Raw genomic sequence first — 18,881 nt, forward strand, 5'->3', positions numbered from 1 at the left:
AGGTGATCCAAGGTATTAATTTGATTGTTGGGAAGCACAGAGAGGACTCTTTCCTCAAGATATATATGTACGTAGGGCAGTATATATGTATTTATTTTATTATGTAGCCTCTACCAAAGTCCTTTCTTTCCCAGTCTAGTTTTCCCTTTAGATCCTTTATTTCTAGGATTCCTTTCATACCATTACACTCCTTCTCCTTTTTTGATATCAACAATGTCAGAAATAGAGAAGGGATTACTATTATTTAGGGAGGAGGGAAAAGGCAAAGAATAGGATGTTTGTGCTAATCCACTGAACAGCTGTCATGCTTGATGCAGCCTAATGACTATATAGAGTTAGATTTCCTATGCTCTCAGGGCCTTATTTTGGAATTTGCTTAATCAGCAGTAAATGCCTGGACATGACTTGGCTAATTTGGATGCTTTACTGCTGACCAAAATCAAAGCCAGTTTTGAAAAGAGATCTGCCCACTGTAATAAACGGCAGTCAGAGCTCATATATCTGTCAGTCAGTACAGTGGATGATTTCCTCACCCACCTGTTCCTGTGCATGGATAGTTGGCTATATCCTTCAAATTCCTTTTGTCCTTAGTTGCAGCAGCCCTTCTCTTCTTTATTGCAATGTGCAGAGATTAATACGAGAAGCTGAACTGATCTTTTACTGTTCACTTGCCAGTTTGCCTGTATTTTTAAATTTCAATCCCTTCTTGCTTCCCCATTAGGGAGACGATTGCCTAGCAGTTACCACATTTTGTTTATCCTGCTCTACAGAACTAACTAGTTGCACAATTATAGCAAAGTTTGCCTTCCTCTTCTCTGGTGCTATTTCTGCTCTCGTGCCTTCCCGTGTAACTTTTTTTTTTTAAAAAAAACATATTTTACCTTAGGATGCTAAACTGGGATCTGACAAGGGGAGGGAGGAGAGGAACATAAAGGTCAGCCAAGAGAAAATTCCAAGAATCCTGAAATTAGATTGGCCTTATTTCTGCTGCAGGACCTTGATTGATGGACTATACTGAAAAGGAACTGCAGCACAGCCATTCTGTCTATAATTAATTGACACAAAATAATACTGTTTAGCAGTGATTCTAAGCACATGCAACAGAAGCAAGACAGGGACTGTAAAAGTGACAGCATATTTTATGTCAACATAGTTTTGTCCTAAGTCAAGGCTGGGTAGACAGCATTTTAACTTGGTAGTGGGGAAAATCCTTAGTAGTAATGTCCATCCATTTGACTTCTTTCCTTCCTTATATATTACTTAATGGCTATTCTAGAGGTCTTTCAGATCCTCTCAAAATCTGCTCAGGTCTGTCTTACCATCTTTTGCAGCAGAATTTGAGTGTGCACAGGATGCTGCTTGGGGGAAAAATGAGGGAAAGGAACAAAGTGACACTATGTCTGTCTGTTTATGGATGAATAGTCACTACATTGAATTGATATTTTGAATTTTGAATTTTAAGTTTCAGTACATTATATTGATAGTAGCTAAGATGGTATAAATATTTATATCCGCTATTATGTTTTCTGGCACATTATATTTTCTTCAGAAAAATGTCACTGCACAAGCTACACATGAGGTAACATACTCTCCTCTTAGTAATGTACTATGAATACTTAGCATAAAACCACTAGAGCTAGCCGCATTACCACAGTTGTAAAGAAAGTATTCTGAAATAACACTGAGCTAGTTACCATCATCTTCTTGCCCCGGGGAAGGCCAGTTTGGTTAAGTGAGTCAAACCTTTTTGTTCTCCAGCCAATTTCTCCTACAAACCAATGCCTGTGCATCCATGGAGGAAGATTACTTGGTGCAGGTCTCCACAAATACTTGACATCACTAGTGCCCTCCACTGGTGAAGATTTTGATCCAATGTAATGGCAATAATCCAGTACCTTTGGTTGGTAATTACCTATGCCGTCCGGACCTTGAGAATAAAAAGTATATAATTATATGGAATGCAAAATTACTAAAGTTTATTTCATGCTACCTATACACAAGAATCTGCTAACAGTCAAGGTAAATTGGCACCAGATAAGAGTCAATGGACTTTGGAGGGGGGAAGGGTGGACTTAGGTCTCCTATGGGGGAATAGAGAGTCCAAACTGATGATGTGTTTGACCCCACCCTCAGGCTCAGTTTGGTCATCTCCTATATTAAGGAATTTGGAACCGGTAACAAAAACGTTTGCCTACCATGAGCCTCCCCAACTCATCAAAAAATTTAATAATACAAATAGTTGTCAATAAAAAACACAAAAAAGTTTGAATAGTGGATATGGCAGTATCTGGAGGCAGCACAATAGAAGAGAAAGAACTGGAAAAGGTATCAAAATACAAAGACCTGCAAATATAAACAGAACAACTGTGGCAAAGGAAAGTATAGATAGTACCGATAGTAAAACACACCTTGGTTGCAATTCTAAATCTAATTCTTCTGCATTATTTGTACTCTGTTACAGGGGTCTCCAACCCGTGGGCCTCAGCCCGGCTATTGGCTACTGGGCCATGAGTGACTGGCTGGTGTGTGTGTGTATGTGTGTGTGTACAGCCCCATTCACGTGAGCATGGCCACACGTATAACAGGCATTCACAGCCCCACTCATGTGAGCATTGTCATGAGCATTGCAGGCATTCGCAGCCCCACTTTCAGAAACATTGTTGCAGACGTTTGTGACCCCACTTGTGCGAATATCATCATGAGTGTTGCAGGTGCTTGTGGCCCCACTCACGTGACACCATGGGTGTTTGTGGCCCCACTCGTGAGCATTGTCATGGATGTTTGCAGCCCCACTCCCATGAGCAGCCCCACTTGCATAAGCGTCACCGTGAGCATTGCGGCATTTGCTCATCAGAGCATTGTCACTGGGGTTTGTGGCACCACTTGTGTGAACATTATCACAGGTGTGCACGGCCCCCCACACAAGTGCTCAGAGCCTTGCATGAACAATAGGTGTTTTGTGCGCGCACATGAATGTGCATGCTTTCGCACACCCCCACACAAAACCATCCCTTCTTTCCCCTCCCCCACTCAGGGCTGCCAACCCCGAATGGTTGGGGAATTCTGCTCAACAAGATGGGAGATTAGGTTCCTGTGCTAAACACAGCTAAACGTTTGGATTCTCTTACAGCCCACAGTTCATCTCTATATGCAATCAACTTGGTTTTTTTATATTATTCTGAACTAAAATTAATATATCGTAGCTAGAGATAGGAAATTTTGGCCTAATGCATTCCATTATTTTGTATTCAGTTCTGGCATTTCAAGGAACTTCAGCAATGTAGTAGGAATGAATTCTACTGGTGCACGAGCAGCAGAGTTGTGGTGTCATGGAAGGGCACACATTATTAGTTATTTCATTTCTTTTTGGTGTGTTTTTATAGTCAGGCAGAAAGGAGAGATTTGTGTGATTATTATTATTATTATTATTATTATTATTATTATTATTATTATTATTATTATTATTATTATTATTATTATTATTATTTTGCCTTATATGATTAGTTTTATATACCATGTATCTTGATCTGATTTGATCTGATGTTTGGGGCACTCCAGTCTCAGTAGCAGGAATTCCTGAAGCCAGCAGATACTCCAAACATCTTCTAACATGTTGCCCAAGACCATTGTTTCATCTTTCCTGCTTTAAAGTTATGGGCCCTAATGAAAGATGCAGGTATATGCTTTCTCATGCTGTTTTCTCTAAGGATTTCTGTTGGTCATAGCCAGAGTTTCAGCATTTATTAGTATCCCATCACTCTTTTTCTAGCAATAACAATAAGATTATGATTAATGAACTTTGTGATATGTGTGGTGTATATTTGACATTTTTGTAGGGATATGCATCTGTCTGTCTGTCTGCCTGCCTGCCTGTCTGTCTAGTTCTATCATCCAGATGATCACTGGAAGACAGAATACACTGGATGGAATACATAAAACTCGGATCTTTTGCTGCCAAGTAGTTTTTGTCCAGATTTTTACAGCCCAGATAAGCTAGCCTGTTTGTAGTTTCTCAGGTATTCTTGGCTGGCTGTTGTCTGAAAATTGGACAAGATTTGAGACTAATTTCTTTCTTTTGATGACAATTATAAGAATATAAGAGGTTAGCCTCAGATCTAAAGCTGGAATGTGAGTAATACTTTTAAGATATGTCCATTTTATGTCAACAGGAGCAGGGGTTTTGCCAAATTTGTTTTAAATAAGCTACAGTGGGAGAAATTAGGAAAGCATTTGAGATGAAATTTTGAATGGAGTTATAGACTGTAGAACTGAATTTTGAAGCATAATATTCTCATATCTCAGGGGCATAGCACAAGTTGACAGGATGCTAACGTCAGCATTTTAGTGGCCACAAAGGATGCTGGAATGCTGTATAAATTATTGAGAAAAGTCAGGGGAATGCAGAAGTGAAGATGTGTTATTTGGGAACCCAGAAGAATTGGAGAACAGAAATCTGAAAGGGGAAATGGACTTTTCATTCCATTCCACTATAACTCACTGATTAAATATATTATTTATACATCCTATATATAGCATACAGGATACTATGAAAATAATAAGTGAAGAGACAATGAGGAACAAGATGCAATATAAGCAGCTGTTTAAAATCAAAAGATATATTTGAGAATTGAAACAAGACAAATATCTGAAAAAAGGAATTTTCATTATACTGAAATGAAGAGCAACAATAGTTATAGAAACAAATATATGCTTGCTGATACTAATTGTCTCGTCTTTGGTAGAGCAGCTTCCTCACTGCAACCACAGAGTCAAGACTTTGGACCTTGCAAAAGGAAAATAAACAAAAGATGGCATAATAAAGAGGTATCCTGTCCCCCTCACTCCATCCAGAGTGACAGAATACTATACCTTCAGCAATTTTTAAAAGGAACTAACAGCTCTTTGTCATAAGAATAACAGCATGCAAGGATTTCATCCACCCTTACAAAAAAGGTTTAAATGGTAAATGTTTTCTCATGATTTAATTTTAGATGCAAAACTTCAAAACATTTTCATTGTTTGGAATTGCAGTATGTCTCCTGAGAAGTGTTTTTTTTTCTAATTTTTTACAGAGCATGTCTTATAATTCTTGTCATTCCGATTTGCTTCTTTTATTTTGGCAGTACTGCTTTTTTTAAAAAAAATCTTATTTAGTTTATCGCTACAGCAGCATGACATTGTTTTGAAAATATTCTCCATTTGCATTTGGTGTTGCTTCTGAACATCTTCACAGCTTTTACCCTTACTATATTAGAATGTCCCTTCCACCACAAAATATTTCATATCTTCATATCCTACTGCATCTTTCCCAAAGCTCTGGTAATATACCTAGGCTCCATCTTGTATGTCTACGTTCACGCCCATTAAAGGGAATCTACTGTAGTTTGCAATCAGAAGAGACGTGGCTCTTAAATTCCTCTCCCATTTCCTCAGATTCTGTAATTTTCATTTCTTCATCCTCTTTTAGTGTACAATTAGTAAACAGATACTTACAGAGTACGATGTACTTGTGTTATGTAACTCCACACATGAGGCTTCAACTGAACATCACATGTCTTTGTCTGAGCCACTTGTTTAATGAATGCTATTGTTTTGATCTACTTGGAATTAATTTCTTTAAGTCAGCAATGGAGTGGAAATGATTACCTGTATATATCATTCTTTTCCCCTTATCTGTTAGCGGGGAGGCAGAAAGCAAAGGGTCTCTTTTTGCCATGTCCCCAGCAGCCTGGCCACAGACTTCAATGTCACCACTCTGAGCTCTTGGCAGGCTCACTCTTATTCTGAGTAAGGCAACAGCTGCTGCCTCCACCTGCCTCACTAGACAGTGCAGACTGGAAGCCAAGCCGCTCTGGCAGAGGCTGGCTCTTAAATGGCATGTTCTACATTATGACATACTGTCCTTGTGAGCCAATAGTAGTCCTTTATTGGCTTCCTCCAGCTACACAGCGAACTGTAGAGCACTTTCATGACTTCTGGTTGTCGAGCTTGTCCATTTCTCCTAAAAGCTATTGTATTAATTGGTGGTGAAATAACTGTAATGAAAAGAGGCCTCCAAGTTTGTTCATCCCAGCAGTGACTCTGAAAGTATCAACAAGAAAATGTAGTATTTTGTATTTATCTCCTTTATAAGATTTTTATCTTGTTTTTAATCAGCCACAGACATCTTTTTGGAATAAAATAATTTTCTCAATTAGTCATTACCTGGCCTCACACACTGTATTGAGTTTTGATGTGGGTTGAGTGGTTTTCACCTAGCAAGATCATATGTATTTAATCTAATCTTGTTTGTTTAATAATCCAGCTATCAGAATAATATCTTAGTACAATATGTGAATTCAGCCATTGTTATTCCAGTGTCAAAAAAGGCTTTTGTTCTTCAACATTACACAGGATTTTTACCTGTGTGTCAACTTTTATCCACCATGGGATTTACCTCTCAGATACTCCCTGAGGCCAAAAACAAACAAACAGTAATCAACCCACTTTCATTTTCCTTTTTTTTTCCTTTTTCCCCTCTAGGAAAGCAGTAAGGATGCAGAATAATTCTGCCTTGAAGTACAAGGCTGATCTGGATGTTTCTGTCTGAATGATGATGATGATGATGATGTTGGGAGGGACCTTGGAGGTCATCTAGTCCAACCCCCTGCTCAGGCAGGAAACCCTATACCATTTCGGACAAATGGGTGTCTAGTCTCTTTCATTCAGTTGATAGGTTCTGGGTCTCACCATTTTAAAAAGGGAAGGAGAAAGGTATGCTACTAAGTAGAAGTTATCAATCCACAGTTTATTTCCAAGAGTGCTAAAATACACTTTCTTAGACAATAGACAAGATGGGCAGCTGCACTACCGCCTTATCTGGAAGGGTATCAACCTGCTCCAGAAAAGCAATAAGGCTATGCAGAACTAGTACAGGAAGTCCTGAATGAAGCAGATGGTATTCTGGTAAAGCTGTCTTTTGTCAACTTTCATATCCTCTGGCAGTCATTTTATGACTGGGCATACTTCACCAGCAAGGATTTTTGTGAAAGTACCTTAATACTGCTAAGCTTGTAAGCTGCCCTGAGTCTTCGGAGAAGGGCGGGATATAAATGGAATTAAAATAAAAAAATAAAAATAAATAAATAATACCTTGAAATTTTCAAGTATGCCCACTGTCCTCAAAAAAGTGGCAAACATTTGTTTAGTCTAACTGATACAGTTACACTGCATATTAGACATACAGTGTGCAATTTATTTGTACTTTTATACGATGCATTTTACTTTTGCACTGGCCAAGTTCAGAACTTGAATCCAGTTTTCAACACTACCTTGAAAGAAACAGTCTTATGATTTGAAGCTATAAGCCTGTCACATTTAGGATTGGAGCAGCTACTTCCCAGTCAATCAAGATGTCTTCTAGAGTCTGCATTTAGGATATTGGCTAAAATATGCATTCTGGCATGCTAGCTGTGCTGCCTTCTGCCATGATCAGCTGATTTAAACAGGAATAGATTGCTGCAAATGAGAATGACCTTTCTTTTTCAACAAGGTCATACAAGTGTTTTATAAAGTGGTGATATTCTTGGCAGAACTGTACGTCTGTAAAATGAATCTGATTTTCTTTTCATCACAACTGCTTTAGAGCATAATGTAGCCAATTTCATAGCCATAATGGACAATAAGTCAGTTGAATGCCTCTGAACTGTGTCCTTTCCACATTGGTGAAAATTGTATGTGATTAAGATTCATAGTTACAAGAAATTCAGCAGGTAAAAATGTATATTAACTGAAACATATATATGCAGATTGTGCACAGAAACAGAAGAAACATTAGAACAGGGGTCCCCAACCCCCGGTCCATGGACCAGTACCAGGCCGTGGCATGCCAGCAACCGGGCCACACAAACAAAGCCCCATCCACGAGATGCAGGCAGCACACAAAAACACACACCCTTTGGTCCACAGAAAAACCTCTCACCACGGAACTGGTCCCTGGTGCCCAAAAGACCTCTGCATTAGAACATATACTGAGTTTGTGCAAGAAGATTGTGCAAACTGATTACAAACAATGACATAACACAGTCACCAAAATGATTCACTGGAACACCTTGACAATTATCTTATTCCAGTAACAAAAAAATTGGTGGAATTATATAGTTGAAAATCAGCAGGTTAAAATATTGTGGACTTCTGAATATAACAGATAAAGACTTGTCAGATAACATAGCAGATTTAATTGTGGCTGAAAAGAAGAAAATATGAATAATTGATGTGGCAATACCGGATATAGTAGAAGACAAATAATTGTAGAAGATCATAACATTTCAAGAGTGAAGTTGAAAAATCATGGCATAAACCAGTTGTGGTGGTCCCAGTGATTATTGGACCATTGGGTGCCATACCCCCAAAATGTTGGATTTTTAAAAAATCTGCACAGTGATAAAATTACTATCTGTCAATTACGAAAGGCCTGGATTCACACATATACTATGCCAATACATTATGATGGCCTAGATTTTTGAAAAGAACTTTATGCAAATGGAGGCTAACACCAGTGAAAGAACTGGCAGCCTGGCACAAACTGTCCAATCAACGTCCATGAGATGTTATGGGAAATGGCTTCCGCGCAGGTGTTTCTTGCCTCCCGGAGCCCCAGGATGGTTGGCCTTGGAGAAGTGTAAACTAACTCACTCAGCAGTGCCATAGCTCATGAGTAAAAACCTCCCTTCCCATTTCCAGGAGACCCACTCACACACCAGCATGCTTCTCATCCTAAATACCTAAACCTCCCCTCCCCATTTCTATGGCAGCTGAGAGCAGGCAAGCTTTGAAAAAACGCTGGAGATCTGGCTGACACAAAAACTGGTGGGACCGCAAAATAGTTAAAGTCACAGAAAACGAAGAATCTGAAGTGCTCTGGGGCTTTAGAATTCAAACAGACAAGCACCTGCCACATAACACCCCAGACTTAGTAACTGCTAAGAAGAAAGGCAAAAAAGTCTGAATAGTGAAGGCTGCAGTTCCTAGAGAAAAGGAAATGGGATGGGATGGAGGGGAGAAGGGAAGGGAAGGGTAGGAGAGGAGGAGAGGGAAGAGAAGGCCACCTGCAAATAGAATGAGTGCGGCAAAGGAAATAAAAGATAGTACTAATAGCAGTAGGCACTTTGGGTGCAATCCTAAAACATCTGGAGTGTCACTTGAATACCATTGGCTTTGTCAAAATCACCACCAGTCAATTGTAAAAGGCAGCTTTCTTGGAAGAGCTTACATTCTGTGGCAATATCTTTAACACTATCAGAAAACAGCATCTGCCTATCAACGGTCCTTGAGAAGGCCTTGATGAATGGATAAAAATGCCAAATCCAGTCTAAAAATCTGGCTAACTATATGAGCAGCAATCACAAAACATTAAATTTTATTTATTTATTTATTTTATTTTAATTCCATTTATATCCCACCCTTCTCCGAAGACTCAGGGTGGCTTACAAGCTTAGCAGTAGCCTTCATTCTATGTATATGCCTGCTTATTAGGGCTTTCACGCACACCCCAAGCGGCATTATTACAAAGTCAGCTTAATTGCCCCCAACAATCTGGGTCCTCATTTTACCTACCTCGGAAGGATGGAAGGCTGAGTCAACCTTGAGCCTGGTGGGATGCGAACCTGCACTAATTGCAGGCAGCTGGTGTTACTTAAGGAGACATTAGCCCACTGCTCCACCAAGGCTCTAAATGTATATGCCACCTGAATCCCAGAAAGTCTAAGCAGTTTACAATTGTTAAATATTACAAAAATTATTGGTCTATACTTGGTGCGTGGCCTCAGGGCTCAATCCTCTCTCCTCTCCTATTTAACAGCTACTAAGTGAGGTGGTCTGTCAGTTTGGGATGAAATACGGATGGGATGGCATTGCCCCAGACAGACTGGGTGTGCTTTCTGGGGGTCCTCCTAGACTTATGGCTCCTGATTAAACCGCAGGTAGCAACTGTAACTAGGAGAGCCTTTGCACAGTTCCAAATGATGTGCCAGTTGCACCTAATTCCTGGACCAGGAGGCCCTACAACTCATCACCCATACCTTTATTACCACTTGTTTACATTACTGCAATGAGCTTTACATAGGGCTCCTCTTGAAGAGCATTTGGAAACTTCAACTGGTGCAGAACGCAGCTGCATGGGTAGTAAATGGTGTTAGATACACGGCACATGTAACATCACTATTATATGAGCTGCACTGGCTACTGGTGTGTTGCCTGGGGGCAAATCAAGGTGCTGATTGTCATCTTCAAAGCCCTACATAAGCTTGGGACCAGGTTACATGTGGGACCACTTACCCGTCTAGTTTGATCCAGCAGAGTGAATATGCTGCAGATCCCACAAGCCAGAGTATTGACTGAGGAAAACTAGAAGTTGGCCCTTCTCTGCCATATCCCCTGCTCTTATGGAAGATTCTCCCCTCAGAGATTAGAATGACCTGGAGCTCCGAGTTTGTTAAGGGTCCTGTTTCTTGGTTTTACTTTTAATTGATTAGCTATCTTGGCTGCCAGATGTATTTGTTTTTTGGATCTTTTATTGTGTCTGTTTGTATCAACTGTTTTATAGTTTTAGAATTGTAGGCCACCCAGAGTCACTTGGCTGAAATGGGTGGCTATAGAAATTGAATAAATAAATCCTGGAAGTAGCACAAGAGAAGGGGCCAATGATGGTAGAAAGGGGCAGCAGTTGTCTTCTCCAAAGTCCTGGACAGATTTTTAAGGTCTTTCAAAATCTTGAAAGAGAGCTTTTTGAATTTCAGGGGGAACCTTATTCTAGAGGGCAGGCACTGCTAGAGAGAAGGTGTGTTTCCAGGGTCTCAATAGGGGGCATTGTTTAATCAATGTAACCCAGTGTGCACCAACCCTATAATAAAAAGGCAATTTTAGCTAAACCTGCTAAGCCTATACAACAAATGAAACAAAATTAAAAGGAGGCTGTGTTCACACAACATGCTCTCCTTAATAATTATCTTTTGATCAATTAGTTTTGACTGAGTTCACACTGTACAATGCAACCATTAACAAAGCGTATTTGTTGGGTTCACAAAACATGTTAAATCAGAACCAAATAAACCATAAAAAGATATTATGTCTGCTCAGTTTTAAACTCATATAAAAGTTATCTGAGCTATAAGAAAAACTGAGCTCCCTCCATGTATTATGTCTGTGAAGGAAGTCCATGTGATCAAAGCTATTTTTCCCCCCATCTTCAATGACATTCCATATGTTTGGAATGAATGCTTTAGGAAGAAAAATCATTTATATAGTTTTCCCTGTAAAAAATCAGGGTTCCAAATTCTTGTTACACAGCATGTGCTGTTCCTCATAGCAGTAACTGAGTTAGAGGTCTGTGTCGTGTTAAATATATATTGTGCGTGGCTGCCTTTCAATTTTTTGTTTCAGAATAATCACAGAATATCTAATCTAAATTAGTATCATAGCATGCAGGGAAATGTTTATTTTTCCTCTTCCAGCTGTGAACACCATCTGAAAATTGGCTATGTTGGATAAAGGTTACCGATAATAAATCACCCATTGGTGGATTTTTCCTATTAATAATTGCCACATGTCTGTGATTTAGAAGGATTGTAAAAAGGGGAGAAAAGTACTAAAATCTCCGTGAAAGAAAGCAGACAAAATGCTGTGAACTGTAACTAAAAGTGACAAAATCTTAATCTTCCTCTTGAGAAAGCAGAAAATGAGAATGCTGAACTCATACTACAGTTAAATTTACCTTTCTTTTGCATTGCTTAAATGAAACAAAGAAAAAAGAACAAGTATAAACAAAATAACTCTCTCCTCCCAGAACAAACCCCCTAAAACAGATGTAACAGAATAAAATACATTCTGTAGGTTTGAAAAAGTAATGCATCTCTCTCATTAAAAAAACCAAATTAAATCTTGTATTTTTTATTTATTTTATTTTAATCCCATTTATATCCCGCCCTTCTCCGAAGACTCAGAGCGGCTTACAAGCTTAGCAGTAGCCTTCATTCTATGTATATGCCTGCTTATTAGGGCTTTCACACACACCCCCAAGCGGCATTATTACAAAGTCAGCTTATTGCCCCCAACAATCTGGGTCCTCATTTTACCTACCTCGGAAGGATGGAAGGCTGAGTCAACCTTGAGCCTGGTGGGATGCGAACCTGCACTAATTGCAGGCAGCTGGTGTTACTTAAGGAGGCATTAGCCCACTGCTTCACCAAGGCTCACTCAGAAACATATTATACAAGTGAATCTGCGGCATCATGCATGTAAATCCATTTCCAAAAACTATTTTTGCAACAATCCAGGCTAAAACCATCCAGAATTCTTTTTTAAAACTATTATTTAACAAAACTCACATCTTAACTTTTCTTCAAACTTTATGTGTGCTATTTTTTTTCAGCTAAAAGAGAAAAATCAGAGGGTAAGACCAAATCATATCTTCAAATTTACTGTTTTCACAAGAATAGAAAAATGGATGACTGCTGTAGCTCTTCTTAAACATTCAATGAGAAGTCCGATAAACAGTTGCTGGAATTGGGTATATCTAATTTAATGAAGAGAAGGAGTAGGGATGACATGATAGCAGTCTTCCAATATCTCAGGGGCTGCCACAAAGAGGGAGTCAAGCTATTTTCCAAAGCACTTGAAGGCAAGACAAGAAGCAATGGATGGAAACTAATCAAGGAGAGAAGCAACCTAGAACCAAGGAGAAATTTCCTGACAGTTAGAACAATTATTCAGTGGAACAACTTGCCTCCAGATGTTGTGAATGCTCCAACACTGGAGGTTTTTAAGAAGAGATTGGACAACCATTCTTGCCTGAGCAAAGGTTTGGAATAGAAGAGCTCCAAGGTCCCTTCCAACTCTGTTATTCTGTAAACTTGATTTGTTTCATCTTAACATTCTGAGAAAAAAATAACATTTTTAAAAAATCTGAGACCATTGATTTGCTGGACTTGAAAGCCTCAATTTTTCTATTCCAAATTAATATTATTGTAAGTTTCTTCAATTGTCAAGAAAACTGAATGGTTTGTCCTGATTCTAAAAAAAAATACATTGAAGAGTCAAAATTTTTAAAGGCGACTGGTTCATCTGGTCCAAAATAGAACGTGATATGTTTTAGTCAGATAATTTTTGCTTACTATATGTTTATCATATCAATTCTAGACAACAAAAGGACAGTAGATTACAACTTTCTGGATTTCTAAGTTTTTGTAGTCCAGATATGATAACTGTATTTTTTTGTCATCTTAGTGGTGGGTGAGCCTTGGTGGTGCAGTGATTAGAATGCAGTATTGCAGGCTAACTCACTGCTCACTGCCAGGAGTTCAATCCTGACCGGTTCAAGGTTGACTCAGCCTTCCATCCTTCCTAGGTTGGTAAAATGAGGACCCAGATTGTTGGGGGCAATATGCTGACTCTCTAAACACCTTAGCCAGGGCTGTAAAGCACCGTGAAGCAGTGTATAAGTCTATAGTATTTTTTCACACAACTGAGCATTGATCCACCATGGCAGGAATTGAACAACCTGTGGCAGGTTGTCACCTGAACCTGACATCAAGATGATAACTATATATTGCAGAACATATAACTAACACCTCAAAGGGAAGAAAGAGTTCTTTTGTTGATTTTAACCTTGTCTGATCAAGATTTTCTAACCCACAGTGGGTTCTCAATGTAATAACAGAACAATGAGCACAGTCCTTCTTAGACAAGTCTTTCTCATGACTGCAGAAATATTTACTATGTACTAATAAGGGTGCCATTTTAATAATTCATATTAATAGAAAACCGATGTGCAACTGTTATTGACTAATGCTTAACTTTATACAGTATTATAAAAAAACCAAAACTCTGCCATTTCTGCCTTTAAAGCTCTCCTTAAGGATCTAGAAAGCTAGATTGGATGTCTACTCCTGAATGTCATAAATTACATTCTAAACAGATTATAAAATTTATGTGCTTGGTAGCATCTCCCACAGCTCACTAATAACAGATTTGAAGAACACTTAGTATATAATGACTACCAAAGTAATTGGCTTTCTACTTTTAAATGGTATCAAGGCATCTCTCTCTGTCTCTCTCTCTCTCTCTCTCTCTCACACACACACACACACACACACAATTATTCCAACCCACCTCCCCGCCTCCACCTGTTAATAACTACCTTCTGCATTATCTCTCTGGTGTATTGCGGTTAATTGCTTTGTTCTCTAGCTTGCAGTAATTAAAGAGCACTGAAATACACTCTGTCTGAGATATGCCTATTTCTTTTTTTCCTTTTTCTTACTGACTGAATTGGGCAAGTGCAAAATTGAATCCAAGAACAAATTCTTTAAGTTTTCAGGAATTCCAAGTGCCTCTTATTATTTATTATTTATTAAATTTCTATACCGCCCTTCTCCCGAAGGACTTAGTTATGTACCTTCCCAACTGAATCCCTGAAGGACTCTGGGTGCCCTATTGTACCTGGTAGTCCTGTCCTGTCAAATTCCTTCTTCAGTATTTACATAGGTCCAGTTTGTCTCAGGGGATCTGTTTGTAAAAAAAGAAAACCACACATTGTCCCTGAATAATCTCATTAAATCTCATAGGTTTGCCTATTATATATTTCCAGTGAAAGCATAGCTTAAATTACGTTATATGTTTATGTAAATGCAATCAGATGCACTATTATTCTGAGGTAAGTGCCTATGCATACATCTATATATTTCACTATATCTATATTCTGCTATATAGATGTATCCATATATCCATATATATATCCATATATCTATATAAATACTTTATATCCATATAGATGCTATCTGGGAAGTTTTGGGAATTGGTCCATACATCTTAAAGTTGCCAAGTTTGAAAAATTGTTAACTGAAATGTAAGTTTAGTTAACTTACACTTAATGGTGAAGAATTGAAGGTAAAATTATATAGTCTTGTTCTGCAGGACTGGGCAGAACAAGAATAGATAAAGATGAACTATTAGCTGGCCAGTTAATTTAGGAAGAAAGATAATGAGAATCTTAAACAAGATTATGAAGTGTAAGGGTATCTGTATCTGTGTTACAATACTTATAATAAAAGTTATAACAATTCTCAGTAAACATCAGGAAAAATTTCCCAGCAGAAAGAACTTTTCAACTATTCCACTTGAAAAGTGATCTCTCCATTTGTTGGGGGTGTTGTGGTTAAGGATTAGTGCAACAGGCAGAAGGTTGGGCTAGCTGCTCTCCAGGATCCGTTCCAACCCTTTCATTCTATGGCTGTATGACAACTAACCTCAGAATAATTAAAGCAAAAGTTTTACTAGTGAAAACCTTGACAAAGAGTGTCAATCCACAGTTAAGTGGAAGATTTTAATGGTTTAGCTAAAAAAGACTGCCCCATTTTTACATGCATTGTCATTAGAAGTATTTTTATCTGATATTCATTTTTGAAGGGGGCAGAGCAGAAAAGGGCAGTAAGAACAAATGCATTTCATTCAAGTTTGTTTCTTACAAAGTCTAGGTAGAACTTGTAGCTTTGGAATGGAAACAATATACTGTAGAAGATGGGATTATAGAGGGAAACACTTTAATGCTTGCATAAGATACTTACAGTACATAGATAGTTGTGATATCTTTGTGTACGAGTTGGTAATTTAAAACTCATTCCAGATATTTTGCTTCCAGTGGATAAACTACAGAGTCTAGAATAAATATTGATAGATCCATTTAGATAAGAAGTTCATTGAAAACTCATACACTCATTGAAATCACACATTGTCCTACGCAAAATTGTTTTAATAATGTGTGAATTCTTACATCTGGTAAATCATAAGTCATGGTTTGCAGACTATAAAGATTGGCACAGATAACATTCAACGCCAAACCCAAACAAACATGCAGTTGAATGCAATGTGAATACAACCAAAAAAAGAAAGACTATTTTATTCTTGGCTGAGTCCCATATTTGATTATAACACACTATTAGCCCCAGGACTATCCTTCTCTCATTAAGAATGTAAAAGCAAGGCTTTTGTTTGTGTTTTCCCACACATCTATGTTGCATTTATTCCCAGTCATAATGAAAACTTTTGGGAAGCTGACTGAAAGCAAAGTTCTTTATTTAGATGGTGGACTTAGATTTAGCACAGAAGGTATTGCTCATTTGATTTTAAGACTTCTTTAAAAAAAGAATTAACAAACAAACAATTATTCATGTTTATATTGTGCTCCCTGTAGTAGCAGCCATGTCCGGGATGCTGGATCCAGGCACTTCTTCCTTCTCCATGTTGAGATCTTCCCCAAGTCTTTGTCAGCCTGTCCCTTGACTTAGGGACGGTGAGTGGAGCTCAGGACCCCAATGTGGTTAAGGTAGAAAATGGTAGTTTTGGGGTTAATGTCATGGTTCCAATAGATGAAACCCTTCAAAAGAACTTTGAGGCATTGTTTTCCTTAAAGAATCTTTTATTCGGGAAACAAAGTATCAGCACTACATAGTTGAACCCAAAAACTAAATTCCCTTTCCCGTGATACAAAGTAACAAAGTGCAATTCCCACCCTCAATAAACTGTCATAAATCACATTCCCCAATTAGCTTAAAGTAGGGGCTTTCTCCTTAACTCCACAGCCCGCCAAACTGTTATCAGCTTGTCCTTGGTTCCCACCCCAGCAATATGTTATGGCTAGCTAAGCTTATATTCCAACCCCCCCCCTTGCTGCACCTGATTTCTAAAGCAAGAAAAGCATTGTAAAGGAATAGAGAAAATGGCTGCATTTTCATCAGTTGTCAAAGCGGGAACATCCAATGTTAGCAGCATTGACAGGGTATTTATGACAGGTCCTTGTAGTTGCAGCCATTCCAGCTTCCTTATGGTCACATGATCACAATTTGGGCACTTGGCAAGCTATTATGGCTGCAGCATCCTGTGGTTACATGATCTCATTTTTGGGACATTCACTGCTGGTTTCCCACAAGCAAAGTCTATGGGGAAGCCGGCAGGTTACAAATAGTGATCCTGTTAACATGGAATGCTGCACCTGTAGGAGATCAGAACTAATGATGGCAACTGGGTCTGCTGGAATTGCTGTTGTAAATTGGCATGGTCATGTGATATCCTGCCTTAATAATTGAGTGCTGCTTAGTAATAGAGTTCCTAGTCCCAATTACTGTCCGGAAATAAGGACTACCTGTAATGAATATGTATTATTGCCTGAAAAGGTACTACATGGTTAAATATATTATTGTTTGGATAGTTCCTTTACTTTTTAGCTTATACATATGGCCCAGTTTGGAGGAATGGAAATTTTTATAACATACAAAAACATACTTGAATTACAGTATATTATTTTTAACAGTATGGACATTACCCTATAAATAGAAAATAAGTTGATAGCATCTGCTTTTTACCACTAAGATTCCCTATTATTCAGTACTATTCCATCAAGATTATCAAAATGTATAAATGAATATAGTCATAGTCAGACAACTATTTTAGCAGAGAAAGTAATTAAGAGAACGTGGATGGATTTTGAAGGTTGTATTTTAAACTGTGCTTGCCATATTCAAGATGACATATCATTACTTAAAATACTTGCTTTGTTTTAATGTTTTTGGTTTTTTTATTATTGTTACCATTTATTAAATTTTTATGCTGCCCATCTCACTGTCAGGTGACTCTAGGTGGCCTGTAAAATCAGCCATGATGGTGCGATGGTTAAAGTGTAGTATTGTAGTCAAATTTTGCTCGAAGCCTGGAGTTTGATCCTGGTTGGGCTTAAGGTTACCTTTCATTCTTCTGGGGTTGGTAAAATGAGGACCCAAGTTGTTGGGGGCAATATGGTGACATTGTAAAGTGCCCAGAGAGTACTGTAAAGTGCTATATAGGCCTAAGTGCTATTGGCATTGCTACCATAAAAGCAGAAGTGCAAAACAATTAAAAGATCAAAAATTAACAGAATTTAGATAAGTGAGGAACCAGAATTCAATGGGGTGAGGTCCTCCTAGACCACTAAACACCTTCAGTGTGGAATGCCCTCATTGAGACCATTCAGGCTGAGCCAGATTTTGAGGTTCTTTCAGTAGGTCAAGAGAATGGGGGTTGGTCTCACCTAGTGGGGCACAATGTTCCGGTATTTAGTATTTTAGAAGTACTTGTATTTTAATTTTAATTTCCAATAGATGTACCTGGAAATCACTTTACTGAAATTGTTGTATCATTTTCTGAGGTTCTACACTGAACTTATTTTTACTGCTGACTGTCACCATTGTGTTAAAATACATCAAATACATCTGGACAACCATTTAAAAGATTTGTATAACATTTGCTCAACTGAGTTTTGAGATGAATGAAGAAAACACATAGTTTGCTTCATTTCATGAGATCAGAACATCTGGGGTGTATTCATAATATGCCGGCTTTCACAAAAAATAATCTTAGGCTGAAAGATAAAGCATATGACTTCATTATGCAGATGCATCAGAATGTTGTTACAGGATGAGGTGTGAAATGTAGACATATGGGTATGTAATGCATATGCAATGATATGGGAAGAGGGGGGGAAAGTCCCCCTAGGTCTCTCATTTGTTATTAACAGTTCTGGAATCTCAAACATATTGCAAAATAATACTATCATTTCAGTCAAGAACAGCTTTCAGAAATGATTTTTGGGTAAGCCCAACCAGGAATGTTCATTAAGATAAGTTCTCTTTCTCTCTAACCTTTGTTTTGTTCCATTCTTTTGAAATTTTCAGTACATTCCCAATAGGATTTGAAGATAAGACAATTGTCAAACAGCTAATTTTATGTTGTGAAATATAAGATTCAGATCAAGATTTTGCAAAATGCAAAGGAGTGAAGTGAACTGGCAATAACATGTTTTAAATTCTGTTATCAAG

At 38.2% G+C, this 18,881-nt stretch overlaps 1 long non-coding RNA gene across 1 annotated transcript; it reads right to left on the reverse strand.

Annotated features, from left to right (window-relative positions):
• Positions 1 to 1,801: 1,801 nt before the first annotated feature.
• LOC308670550 lies at positions 1,802 to 15,786 on the reverse strand. Its single transcript, XR_014027034.1, has 3 exons — positions 15,600 to 15,786; positions 14,476 to 14,541; positions 1,802 to 1,927 (listed from the first exon to the last, which is right to left on the reverse strand). It is a non-coding gene; the product is annotated as an uncharacterized lncRNA (long non-coding RNA).
• Between the last annotated feature and the right edge of the window lie 3,095 nt (positions 15,787 to 18,881).

This window comes from Vipera berus (assembly GCF_964194415.1).
Source record: "Vipera berus genome assembly, chromosome: 7".
In the NCBI taxonomy this organism is placed as follows: Eukaryota; Metazoa; Chordata; class Lepidosauria; order Squamata; family Viperidae; genus Vipera; species Vipera berus.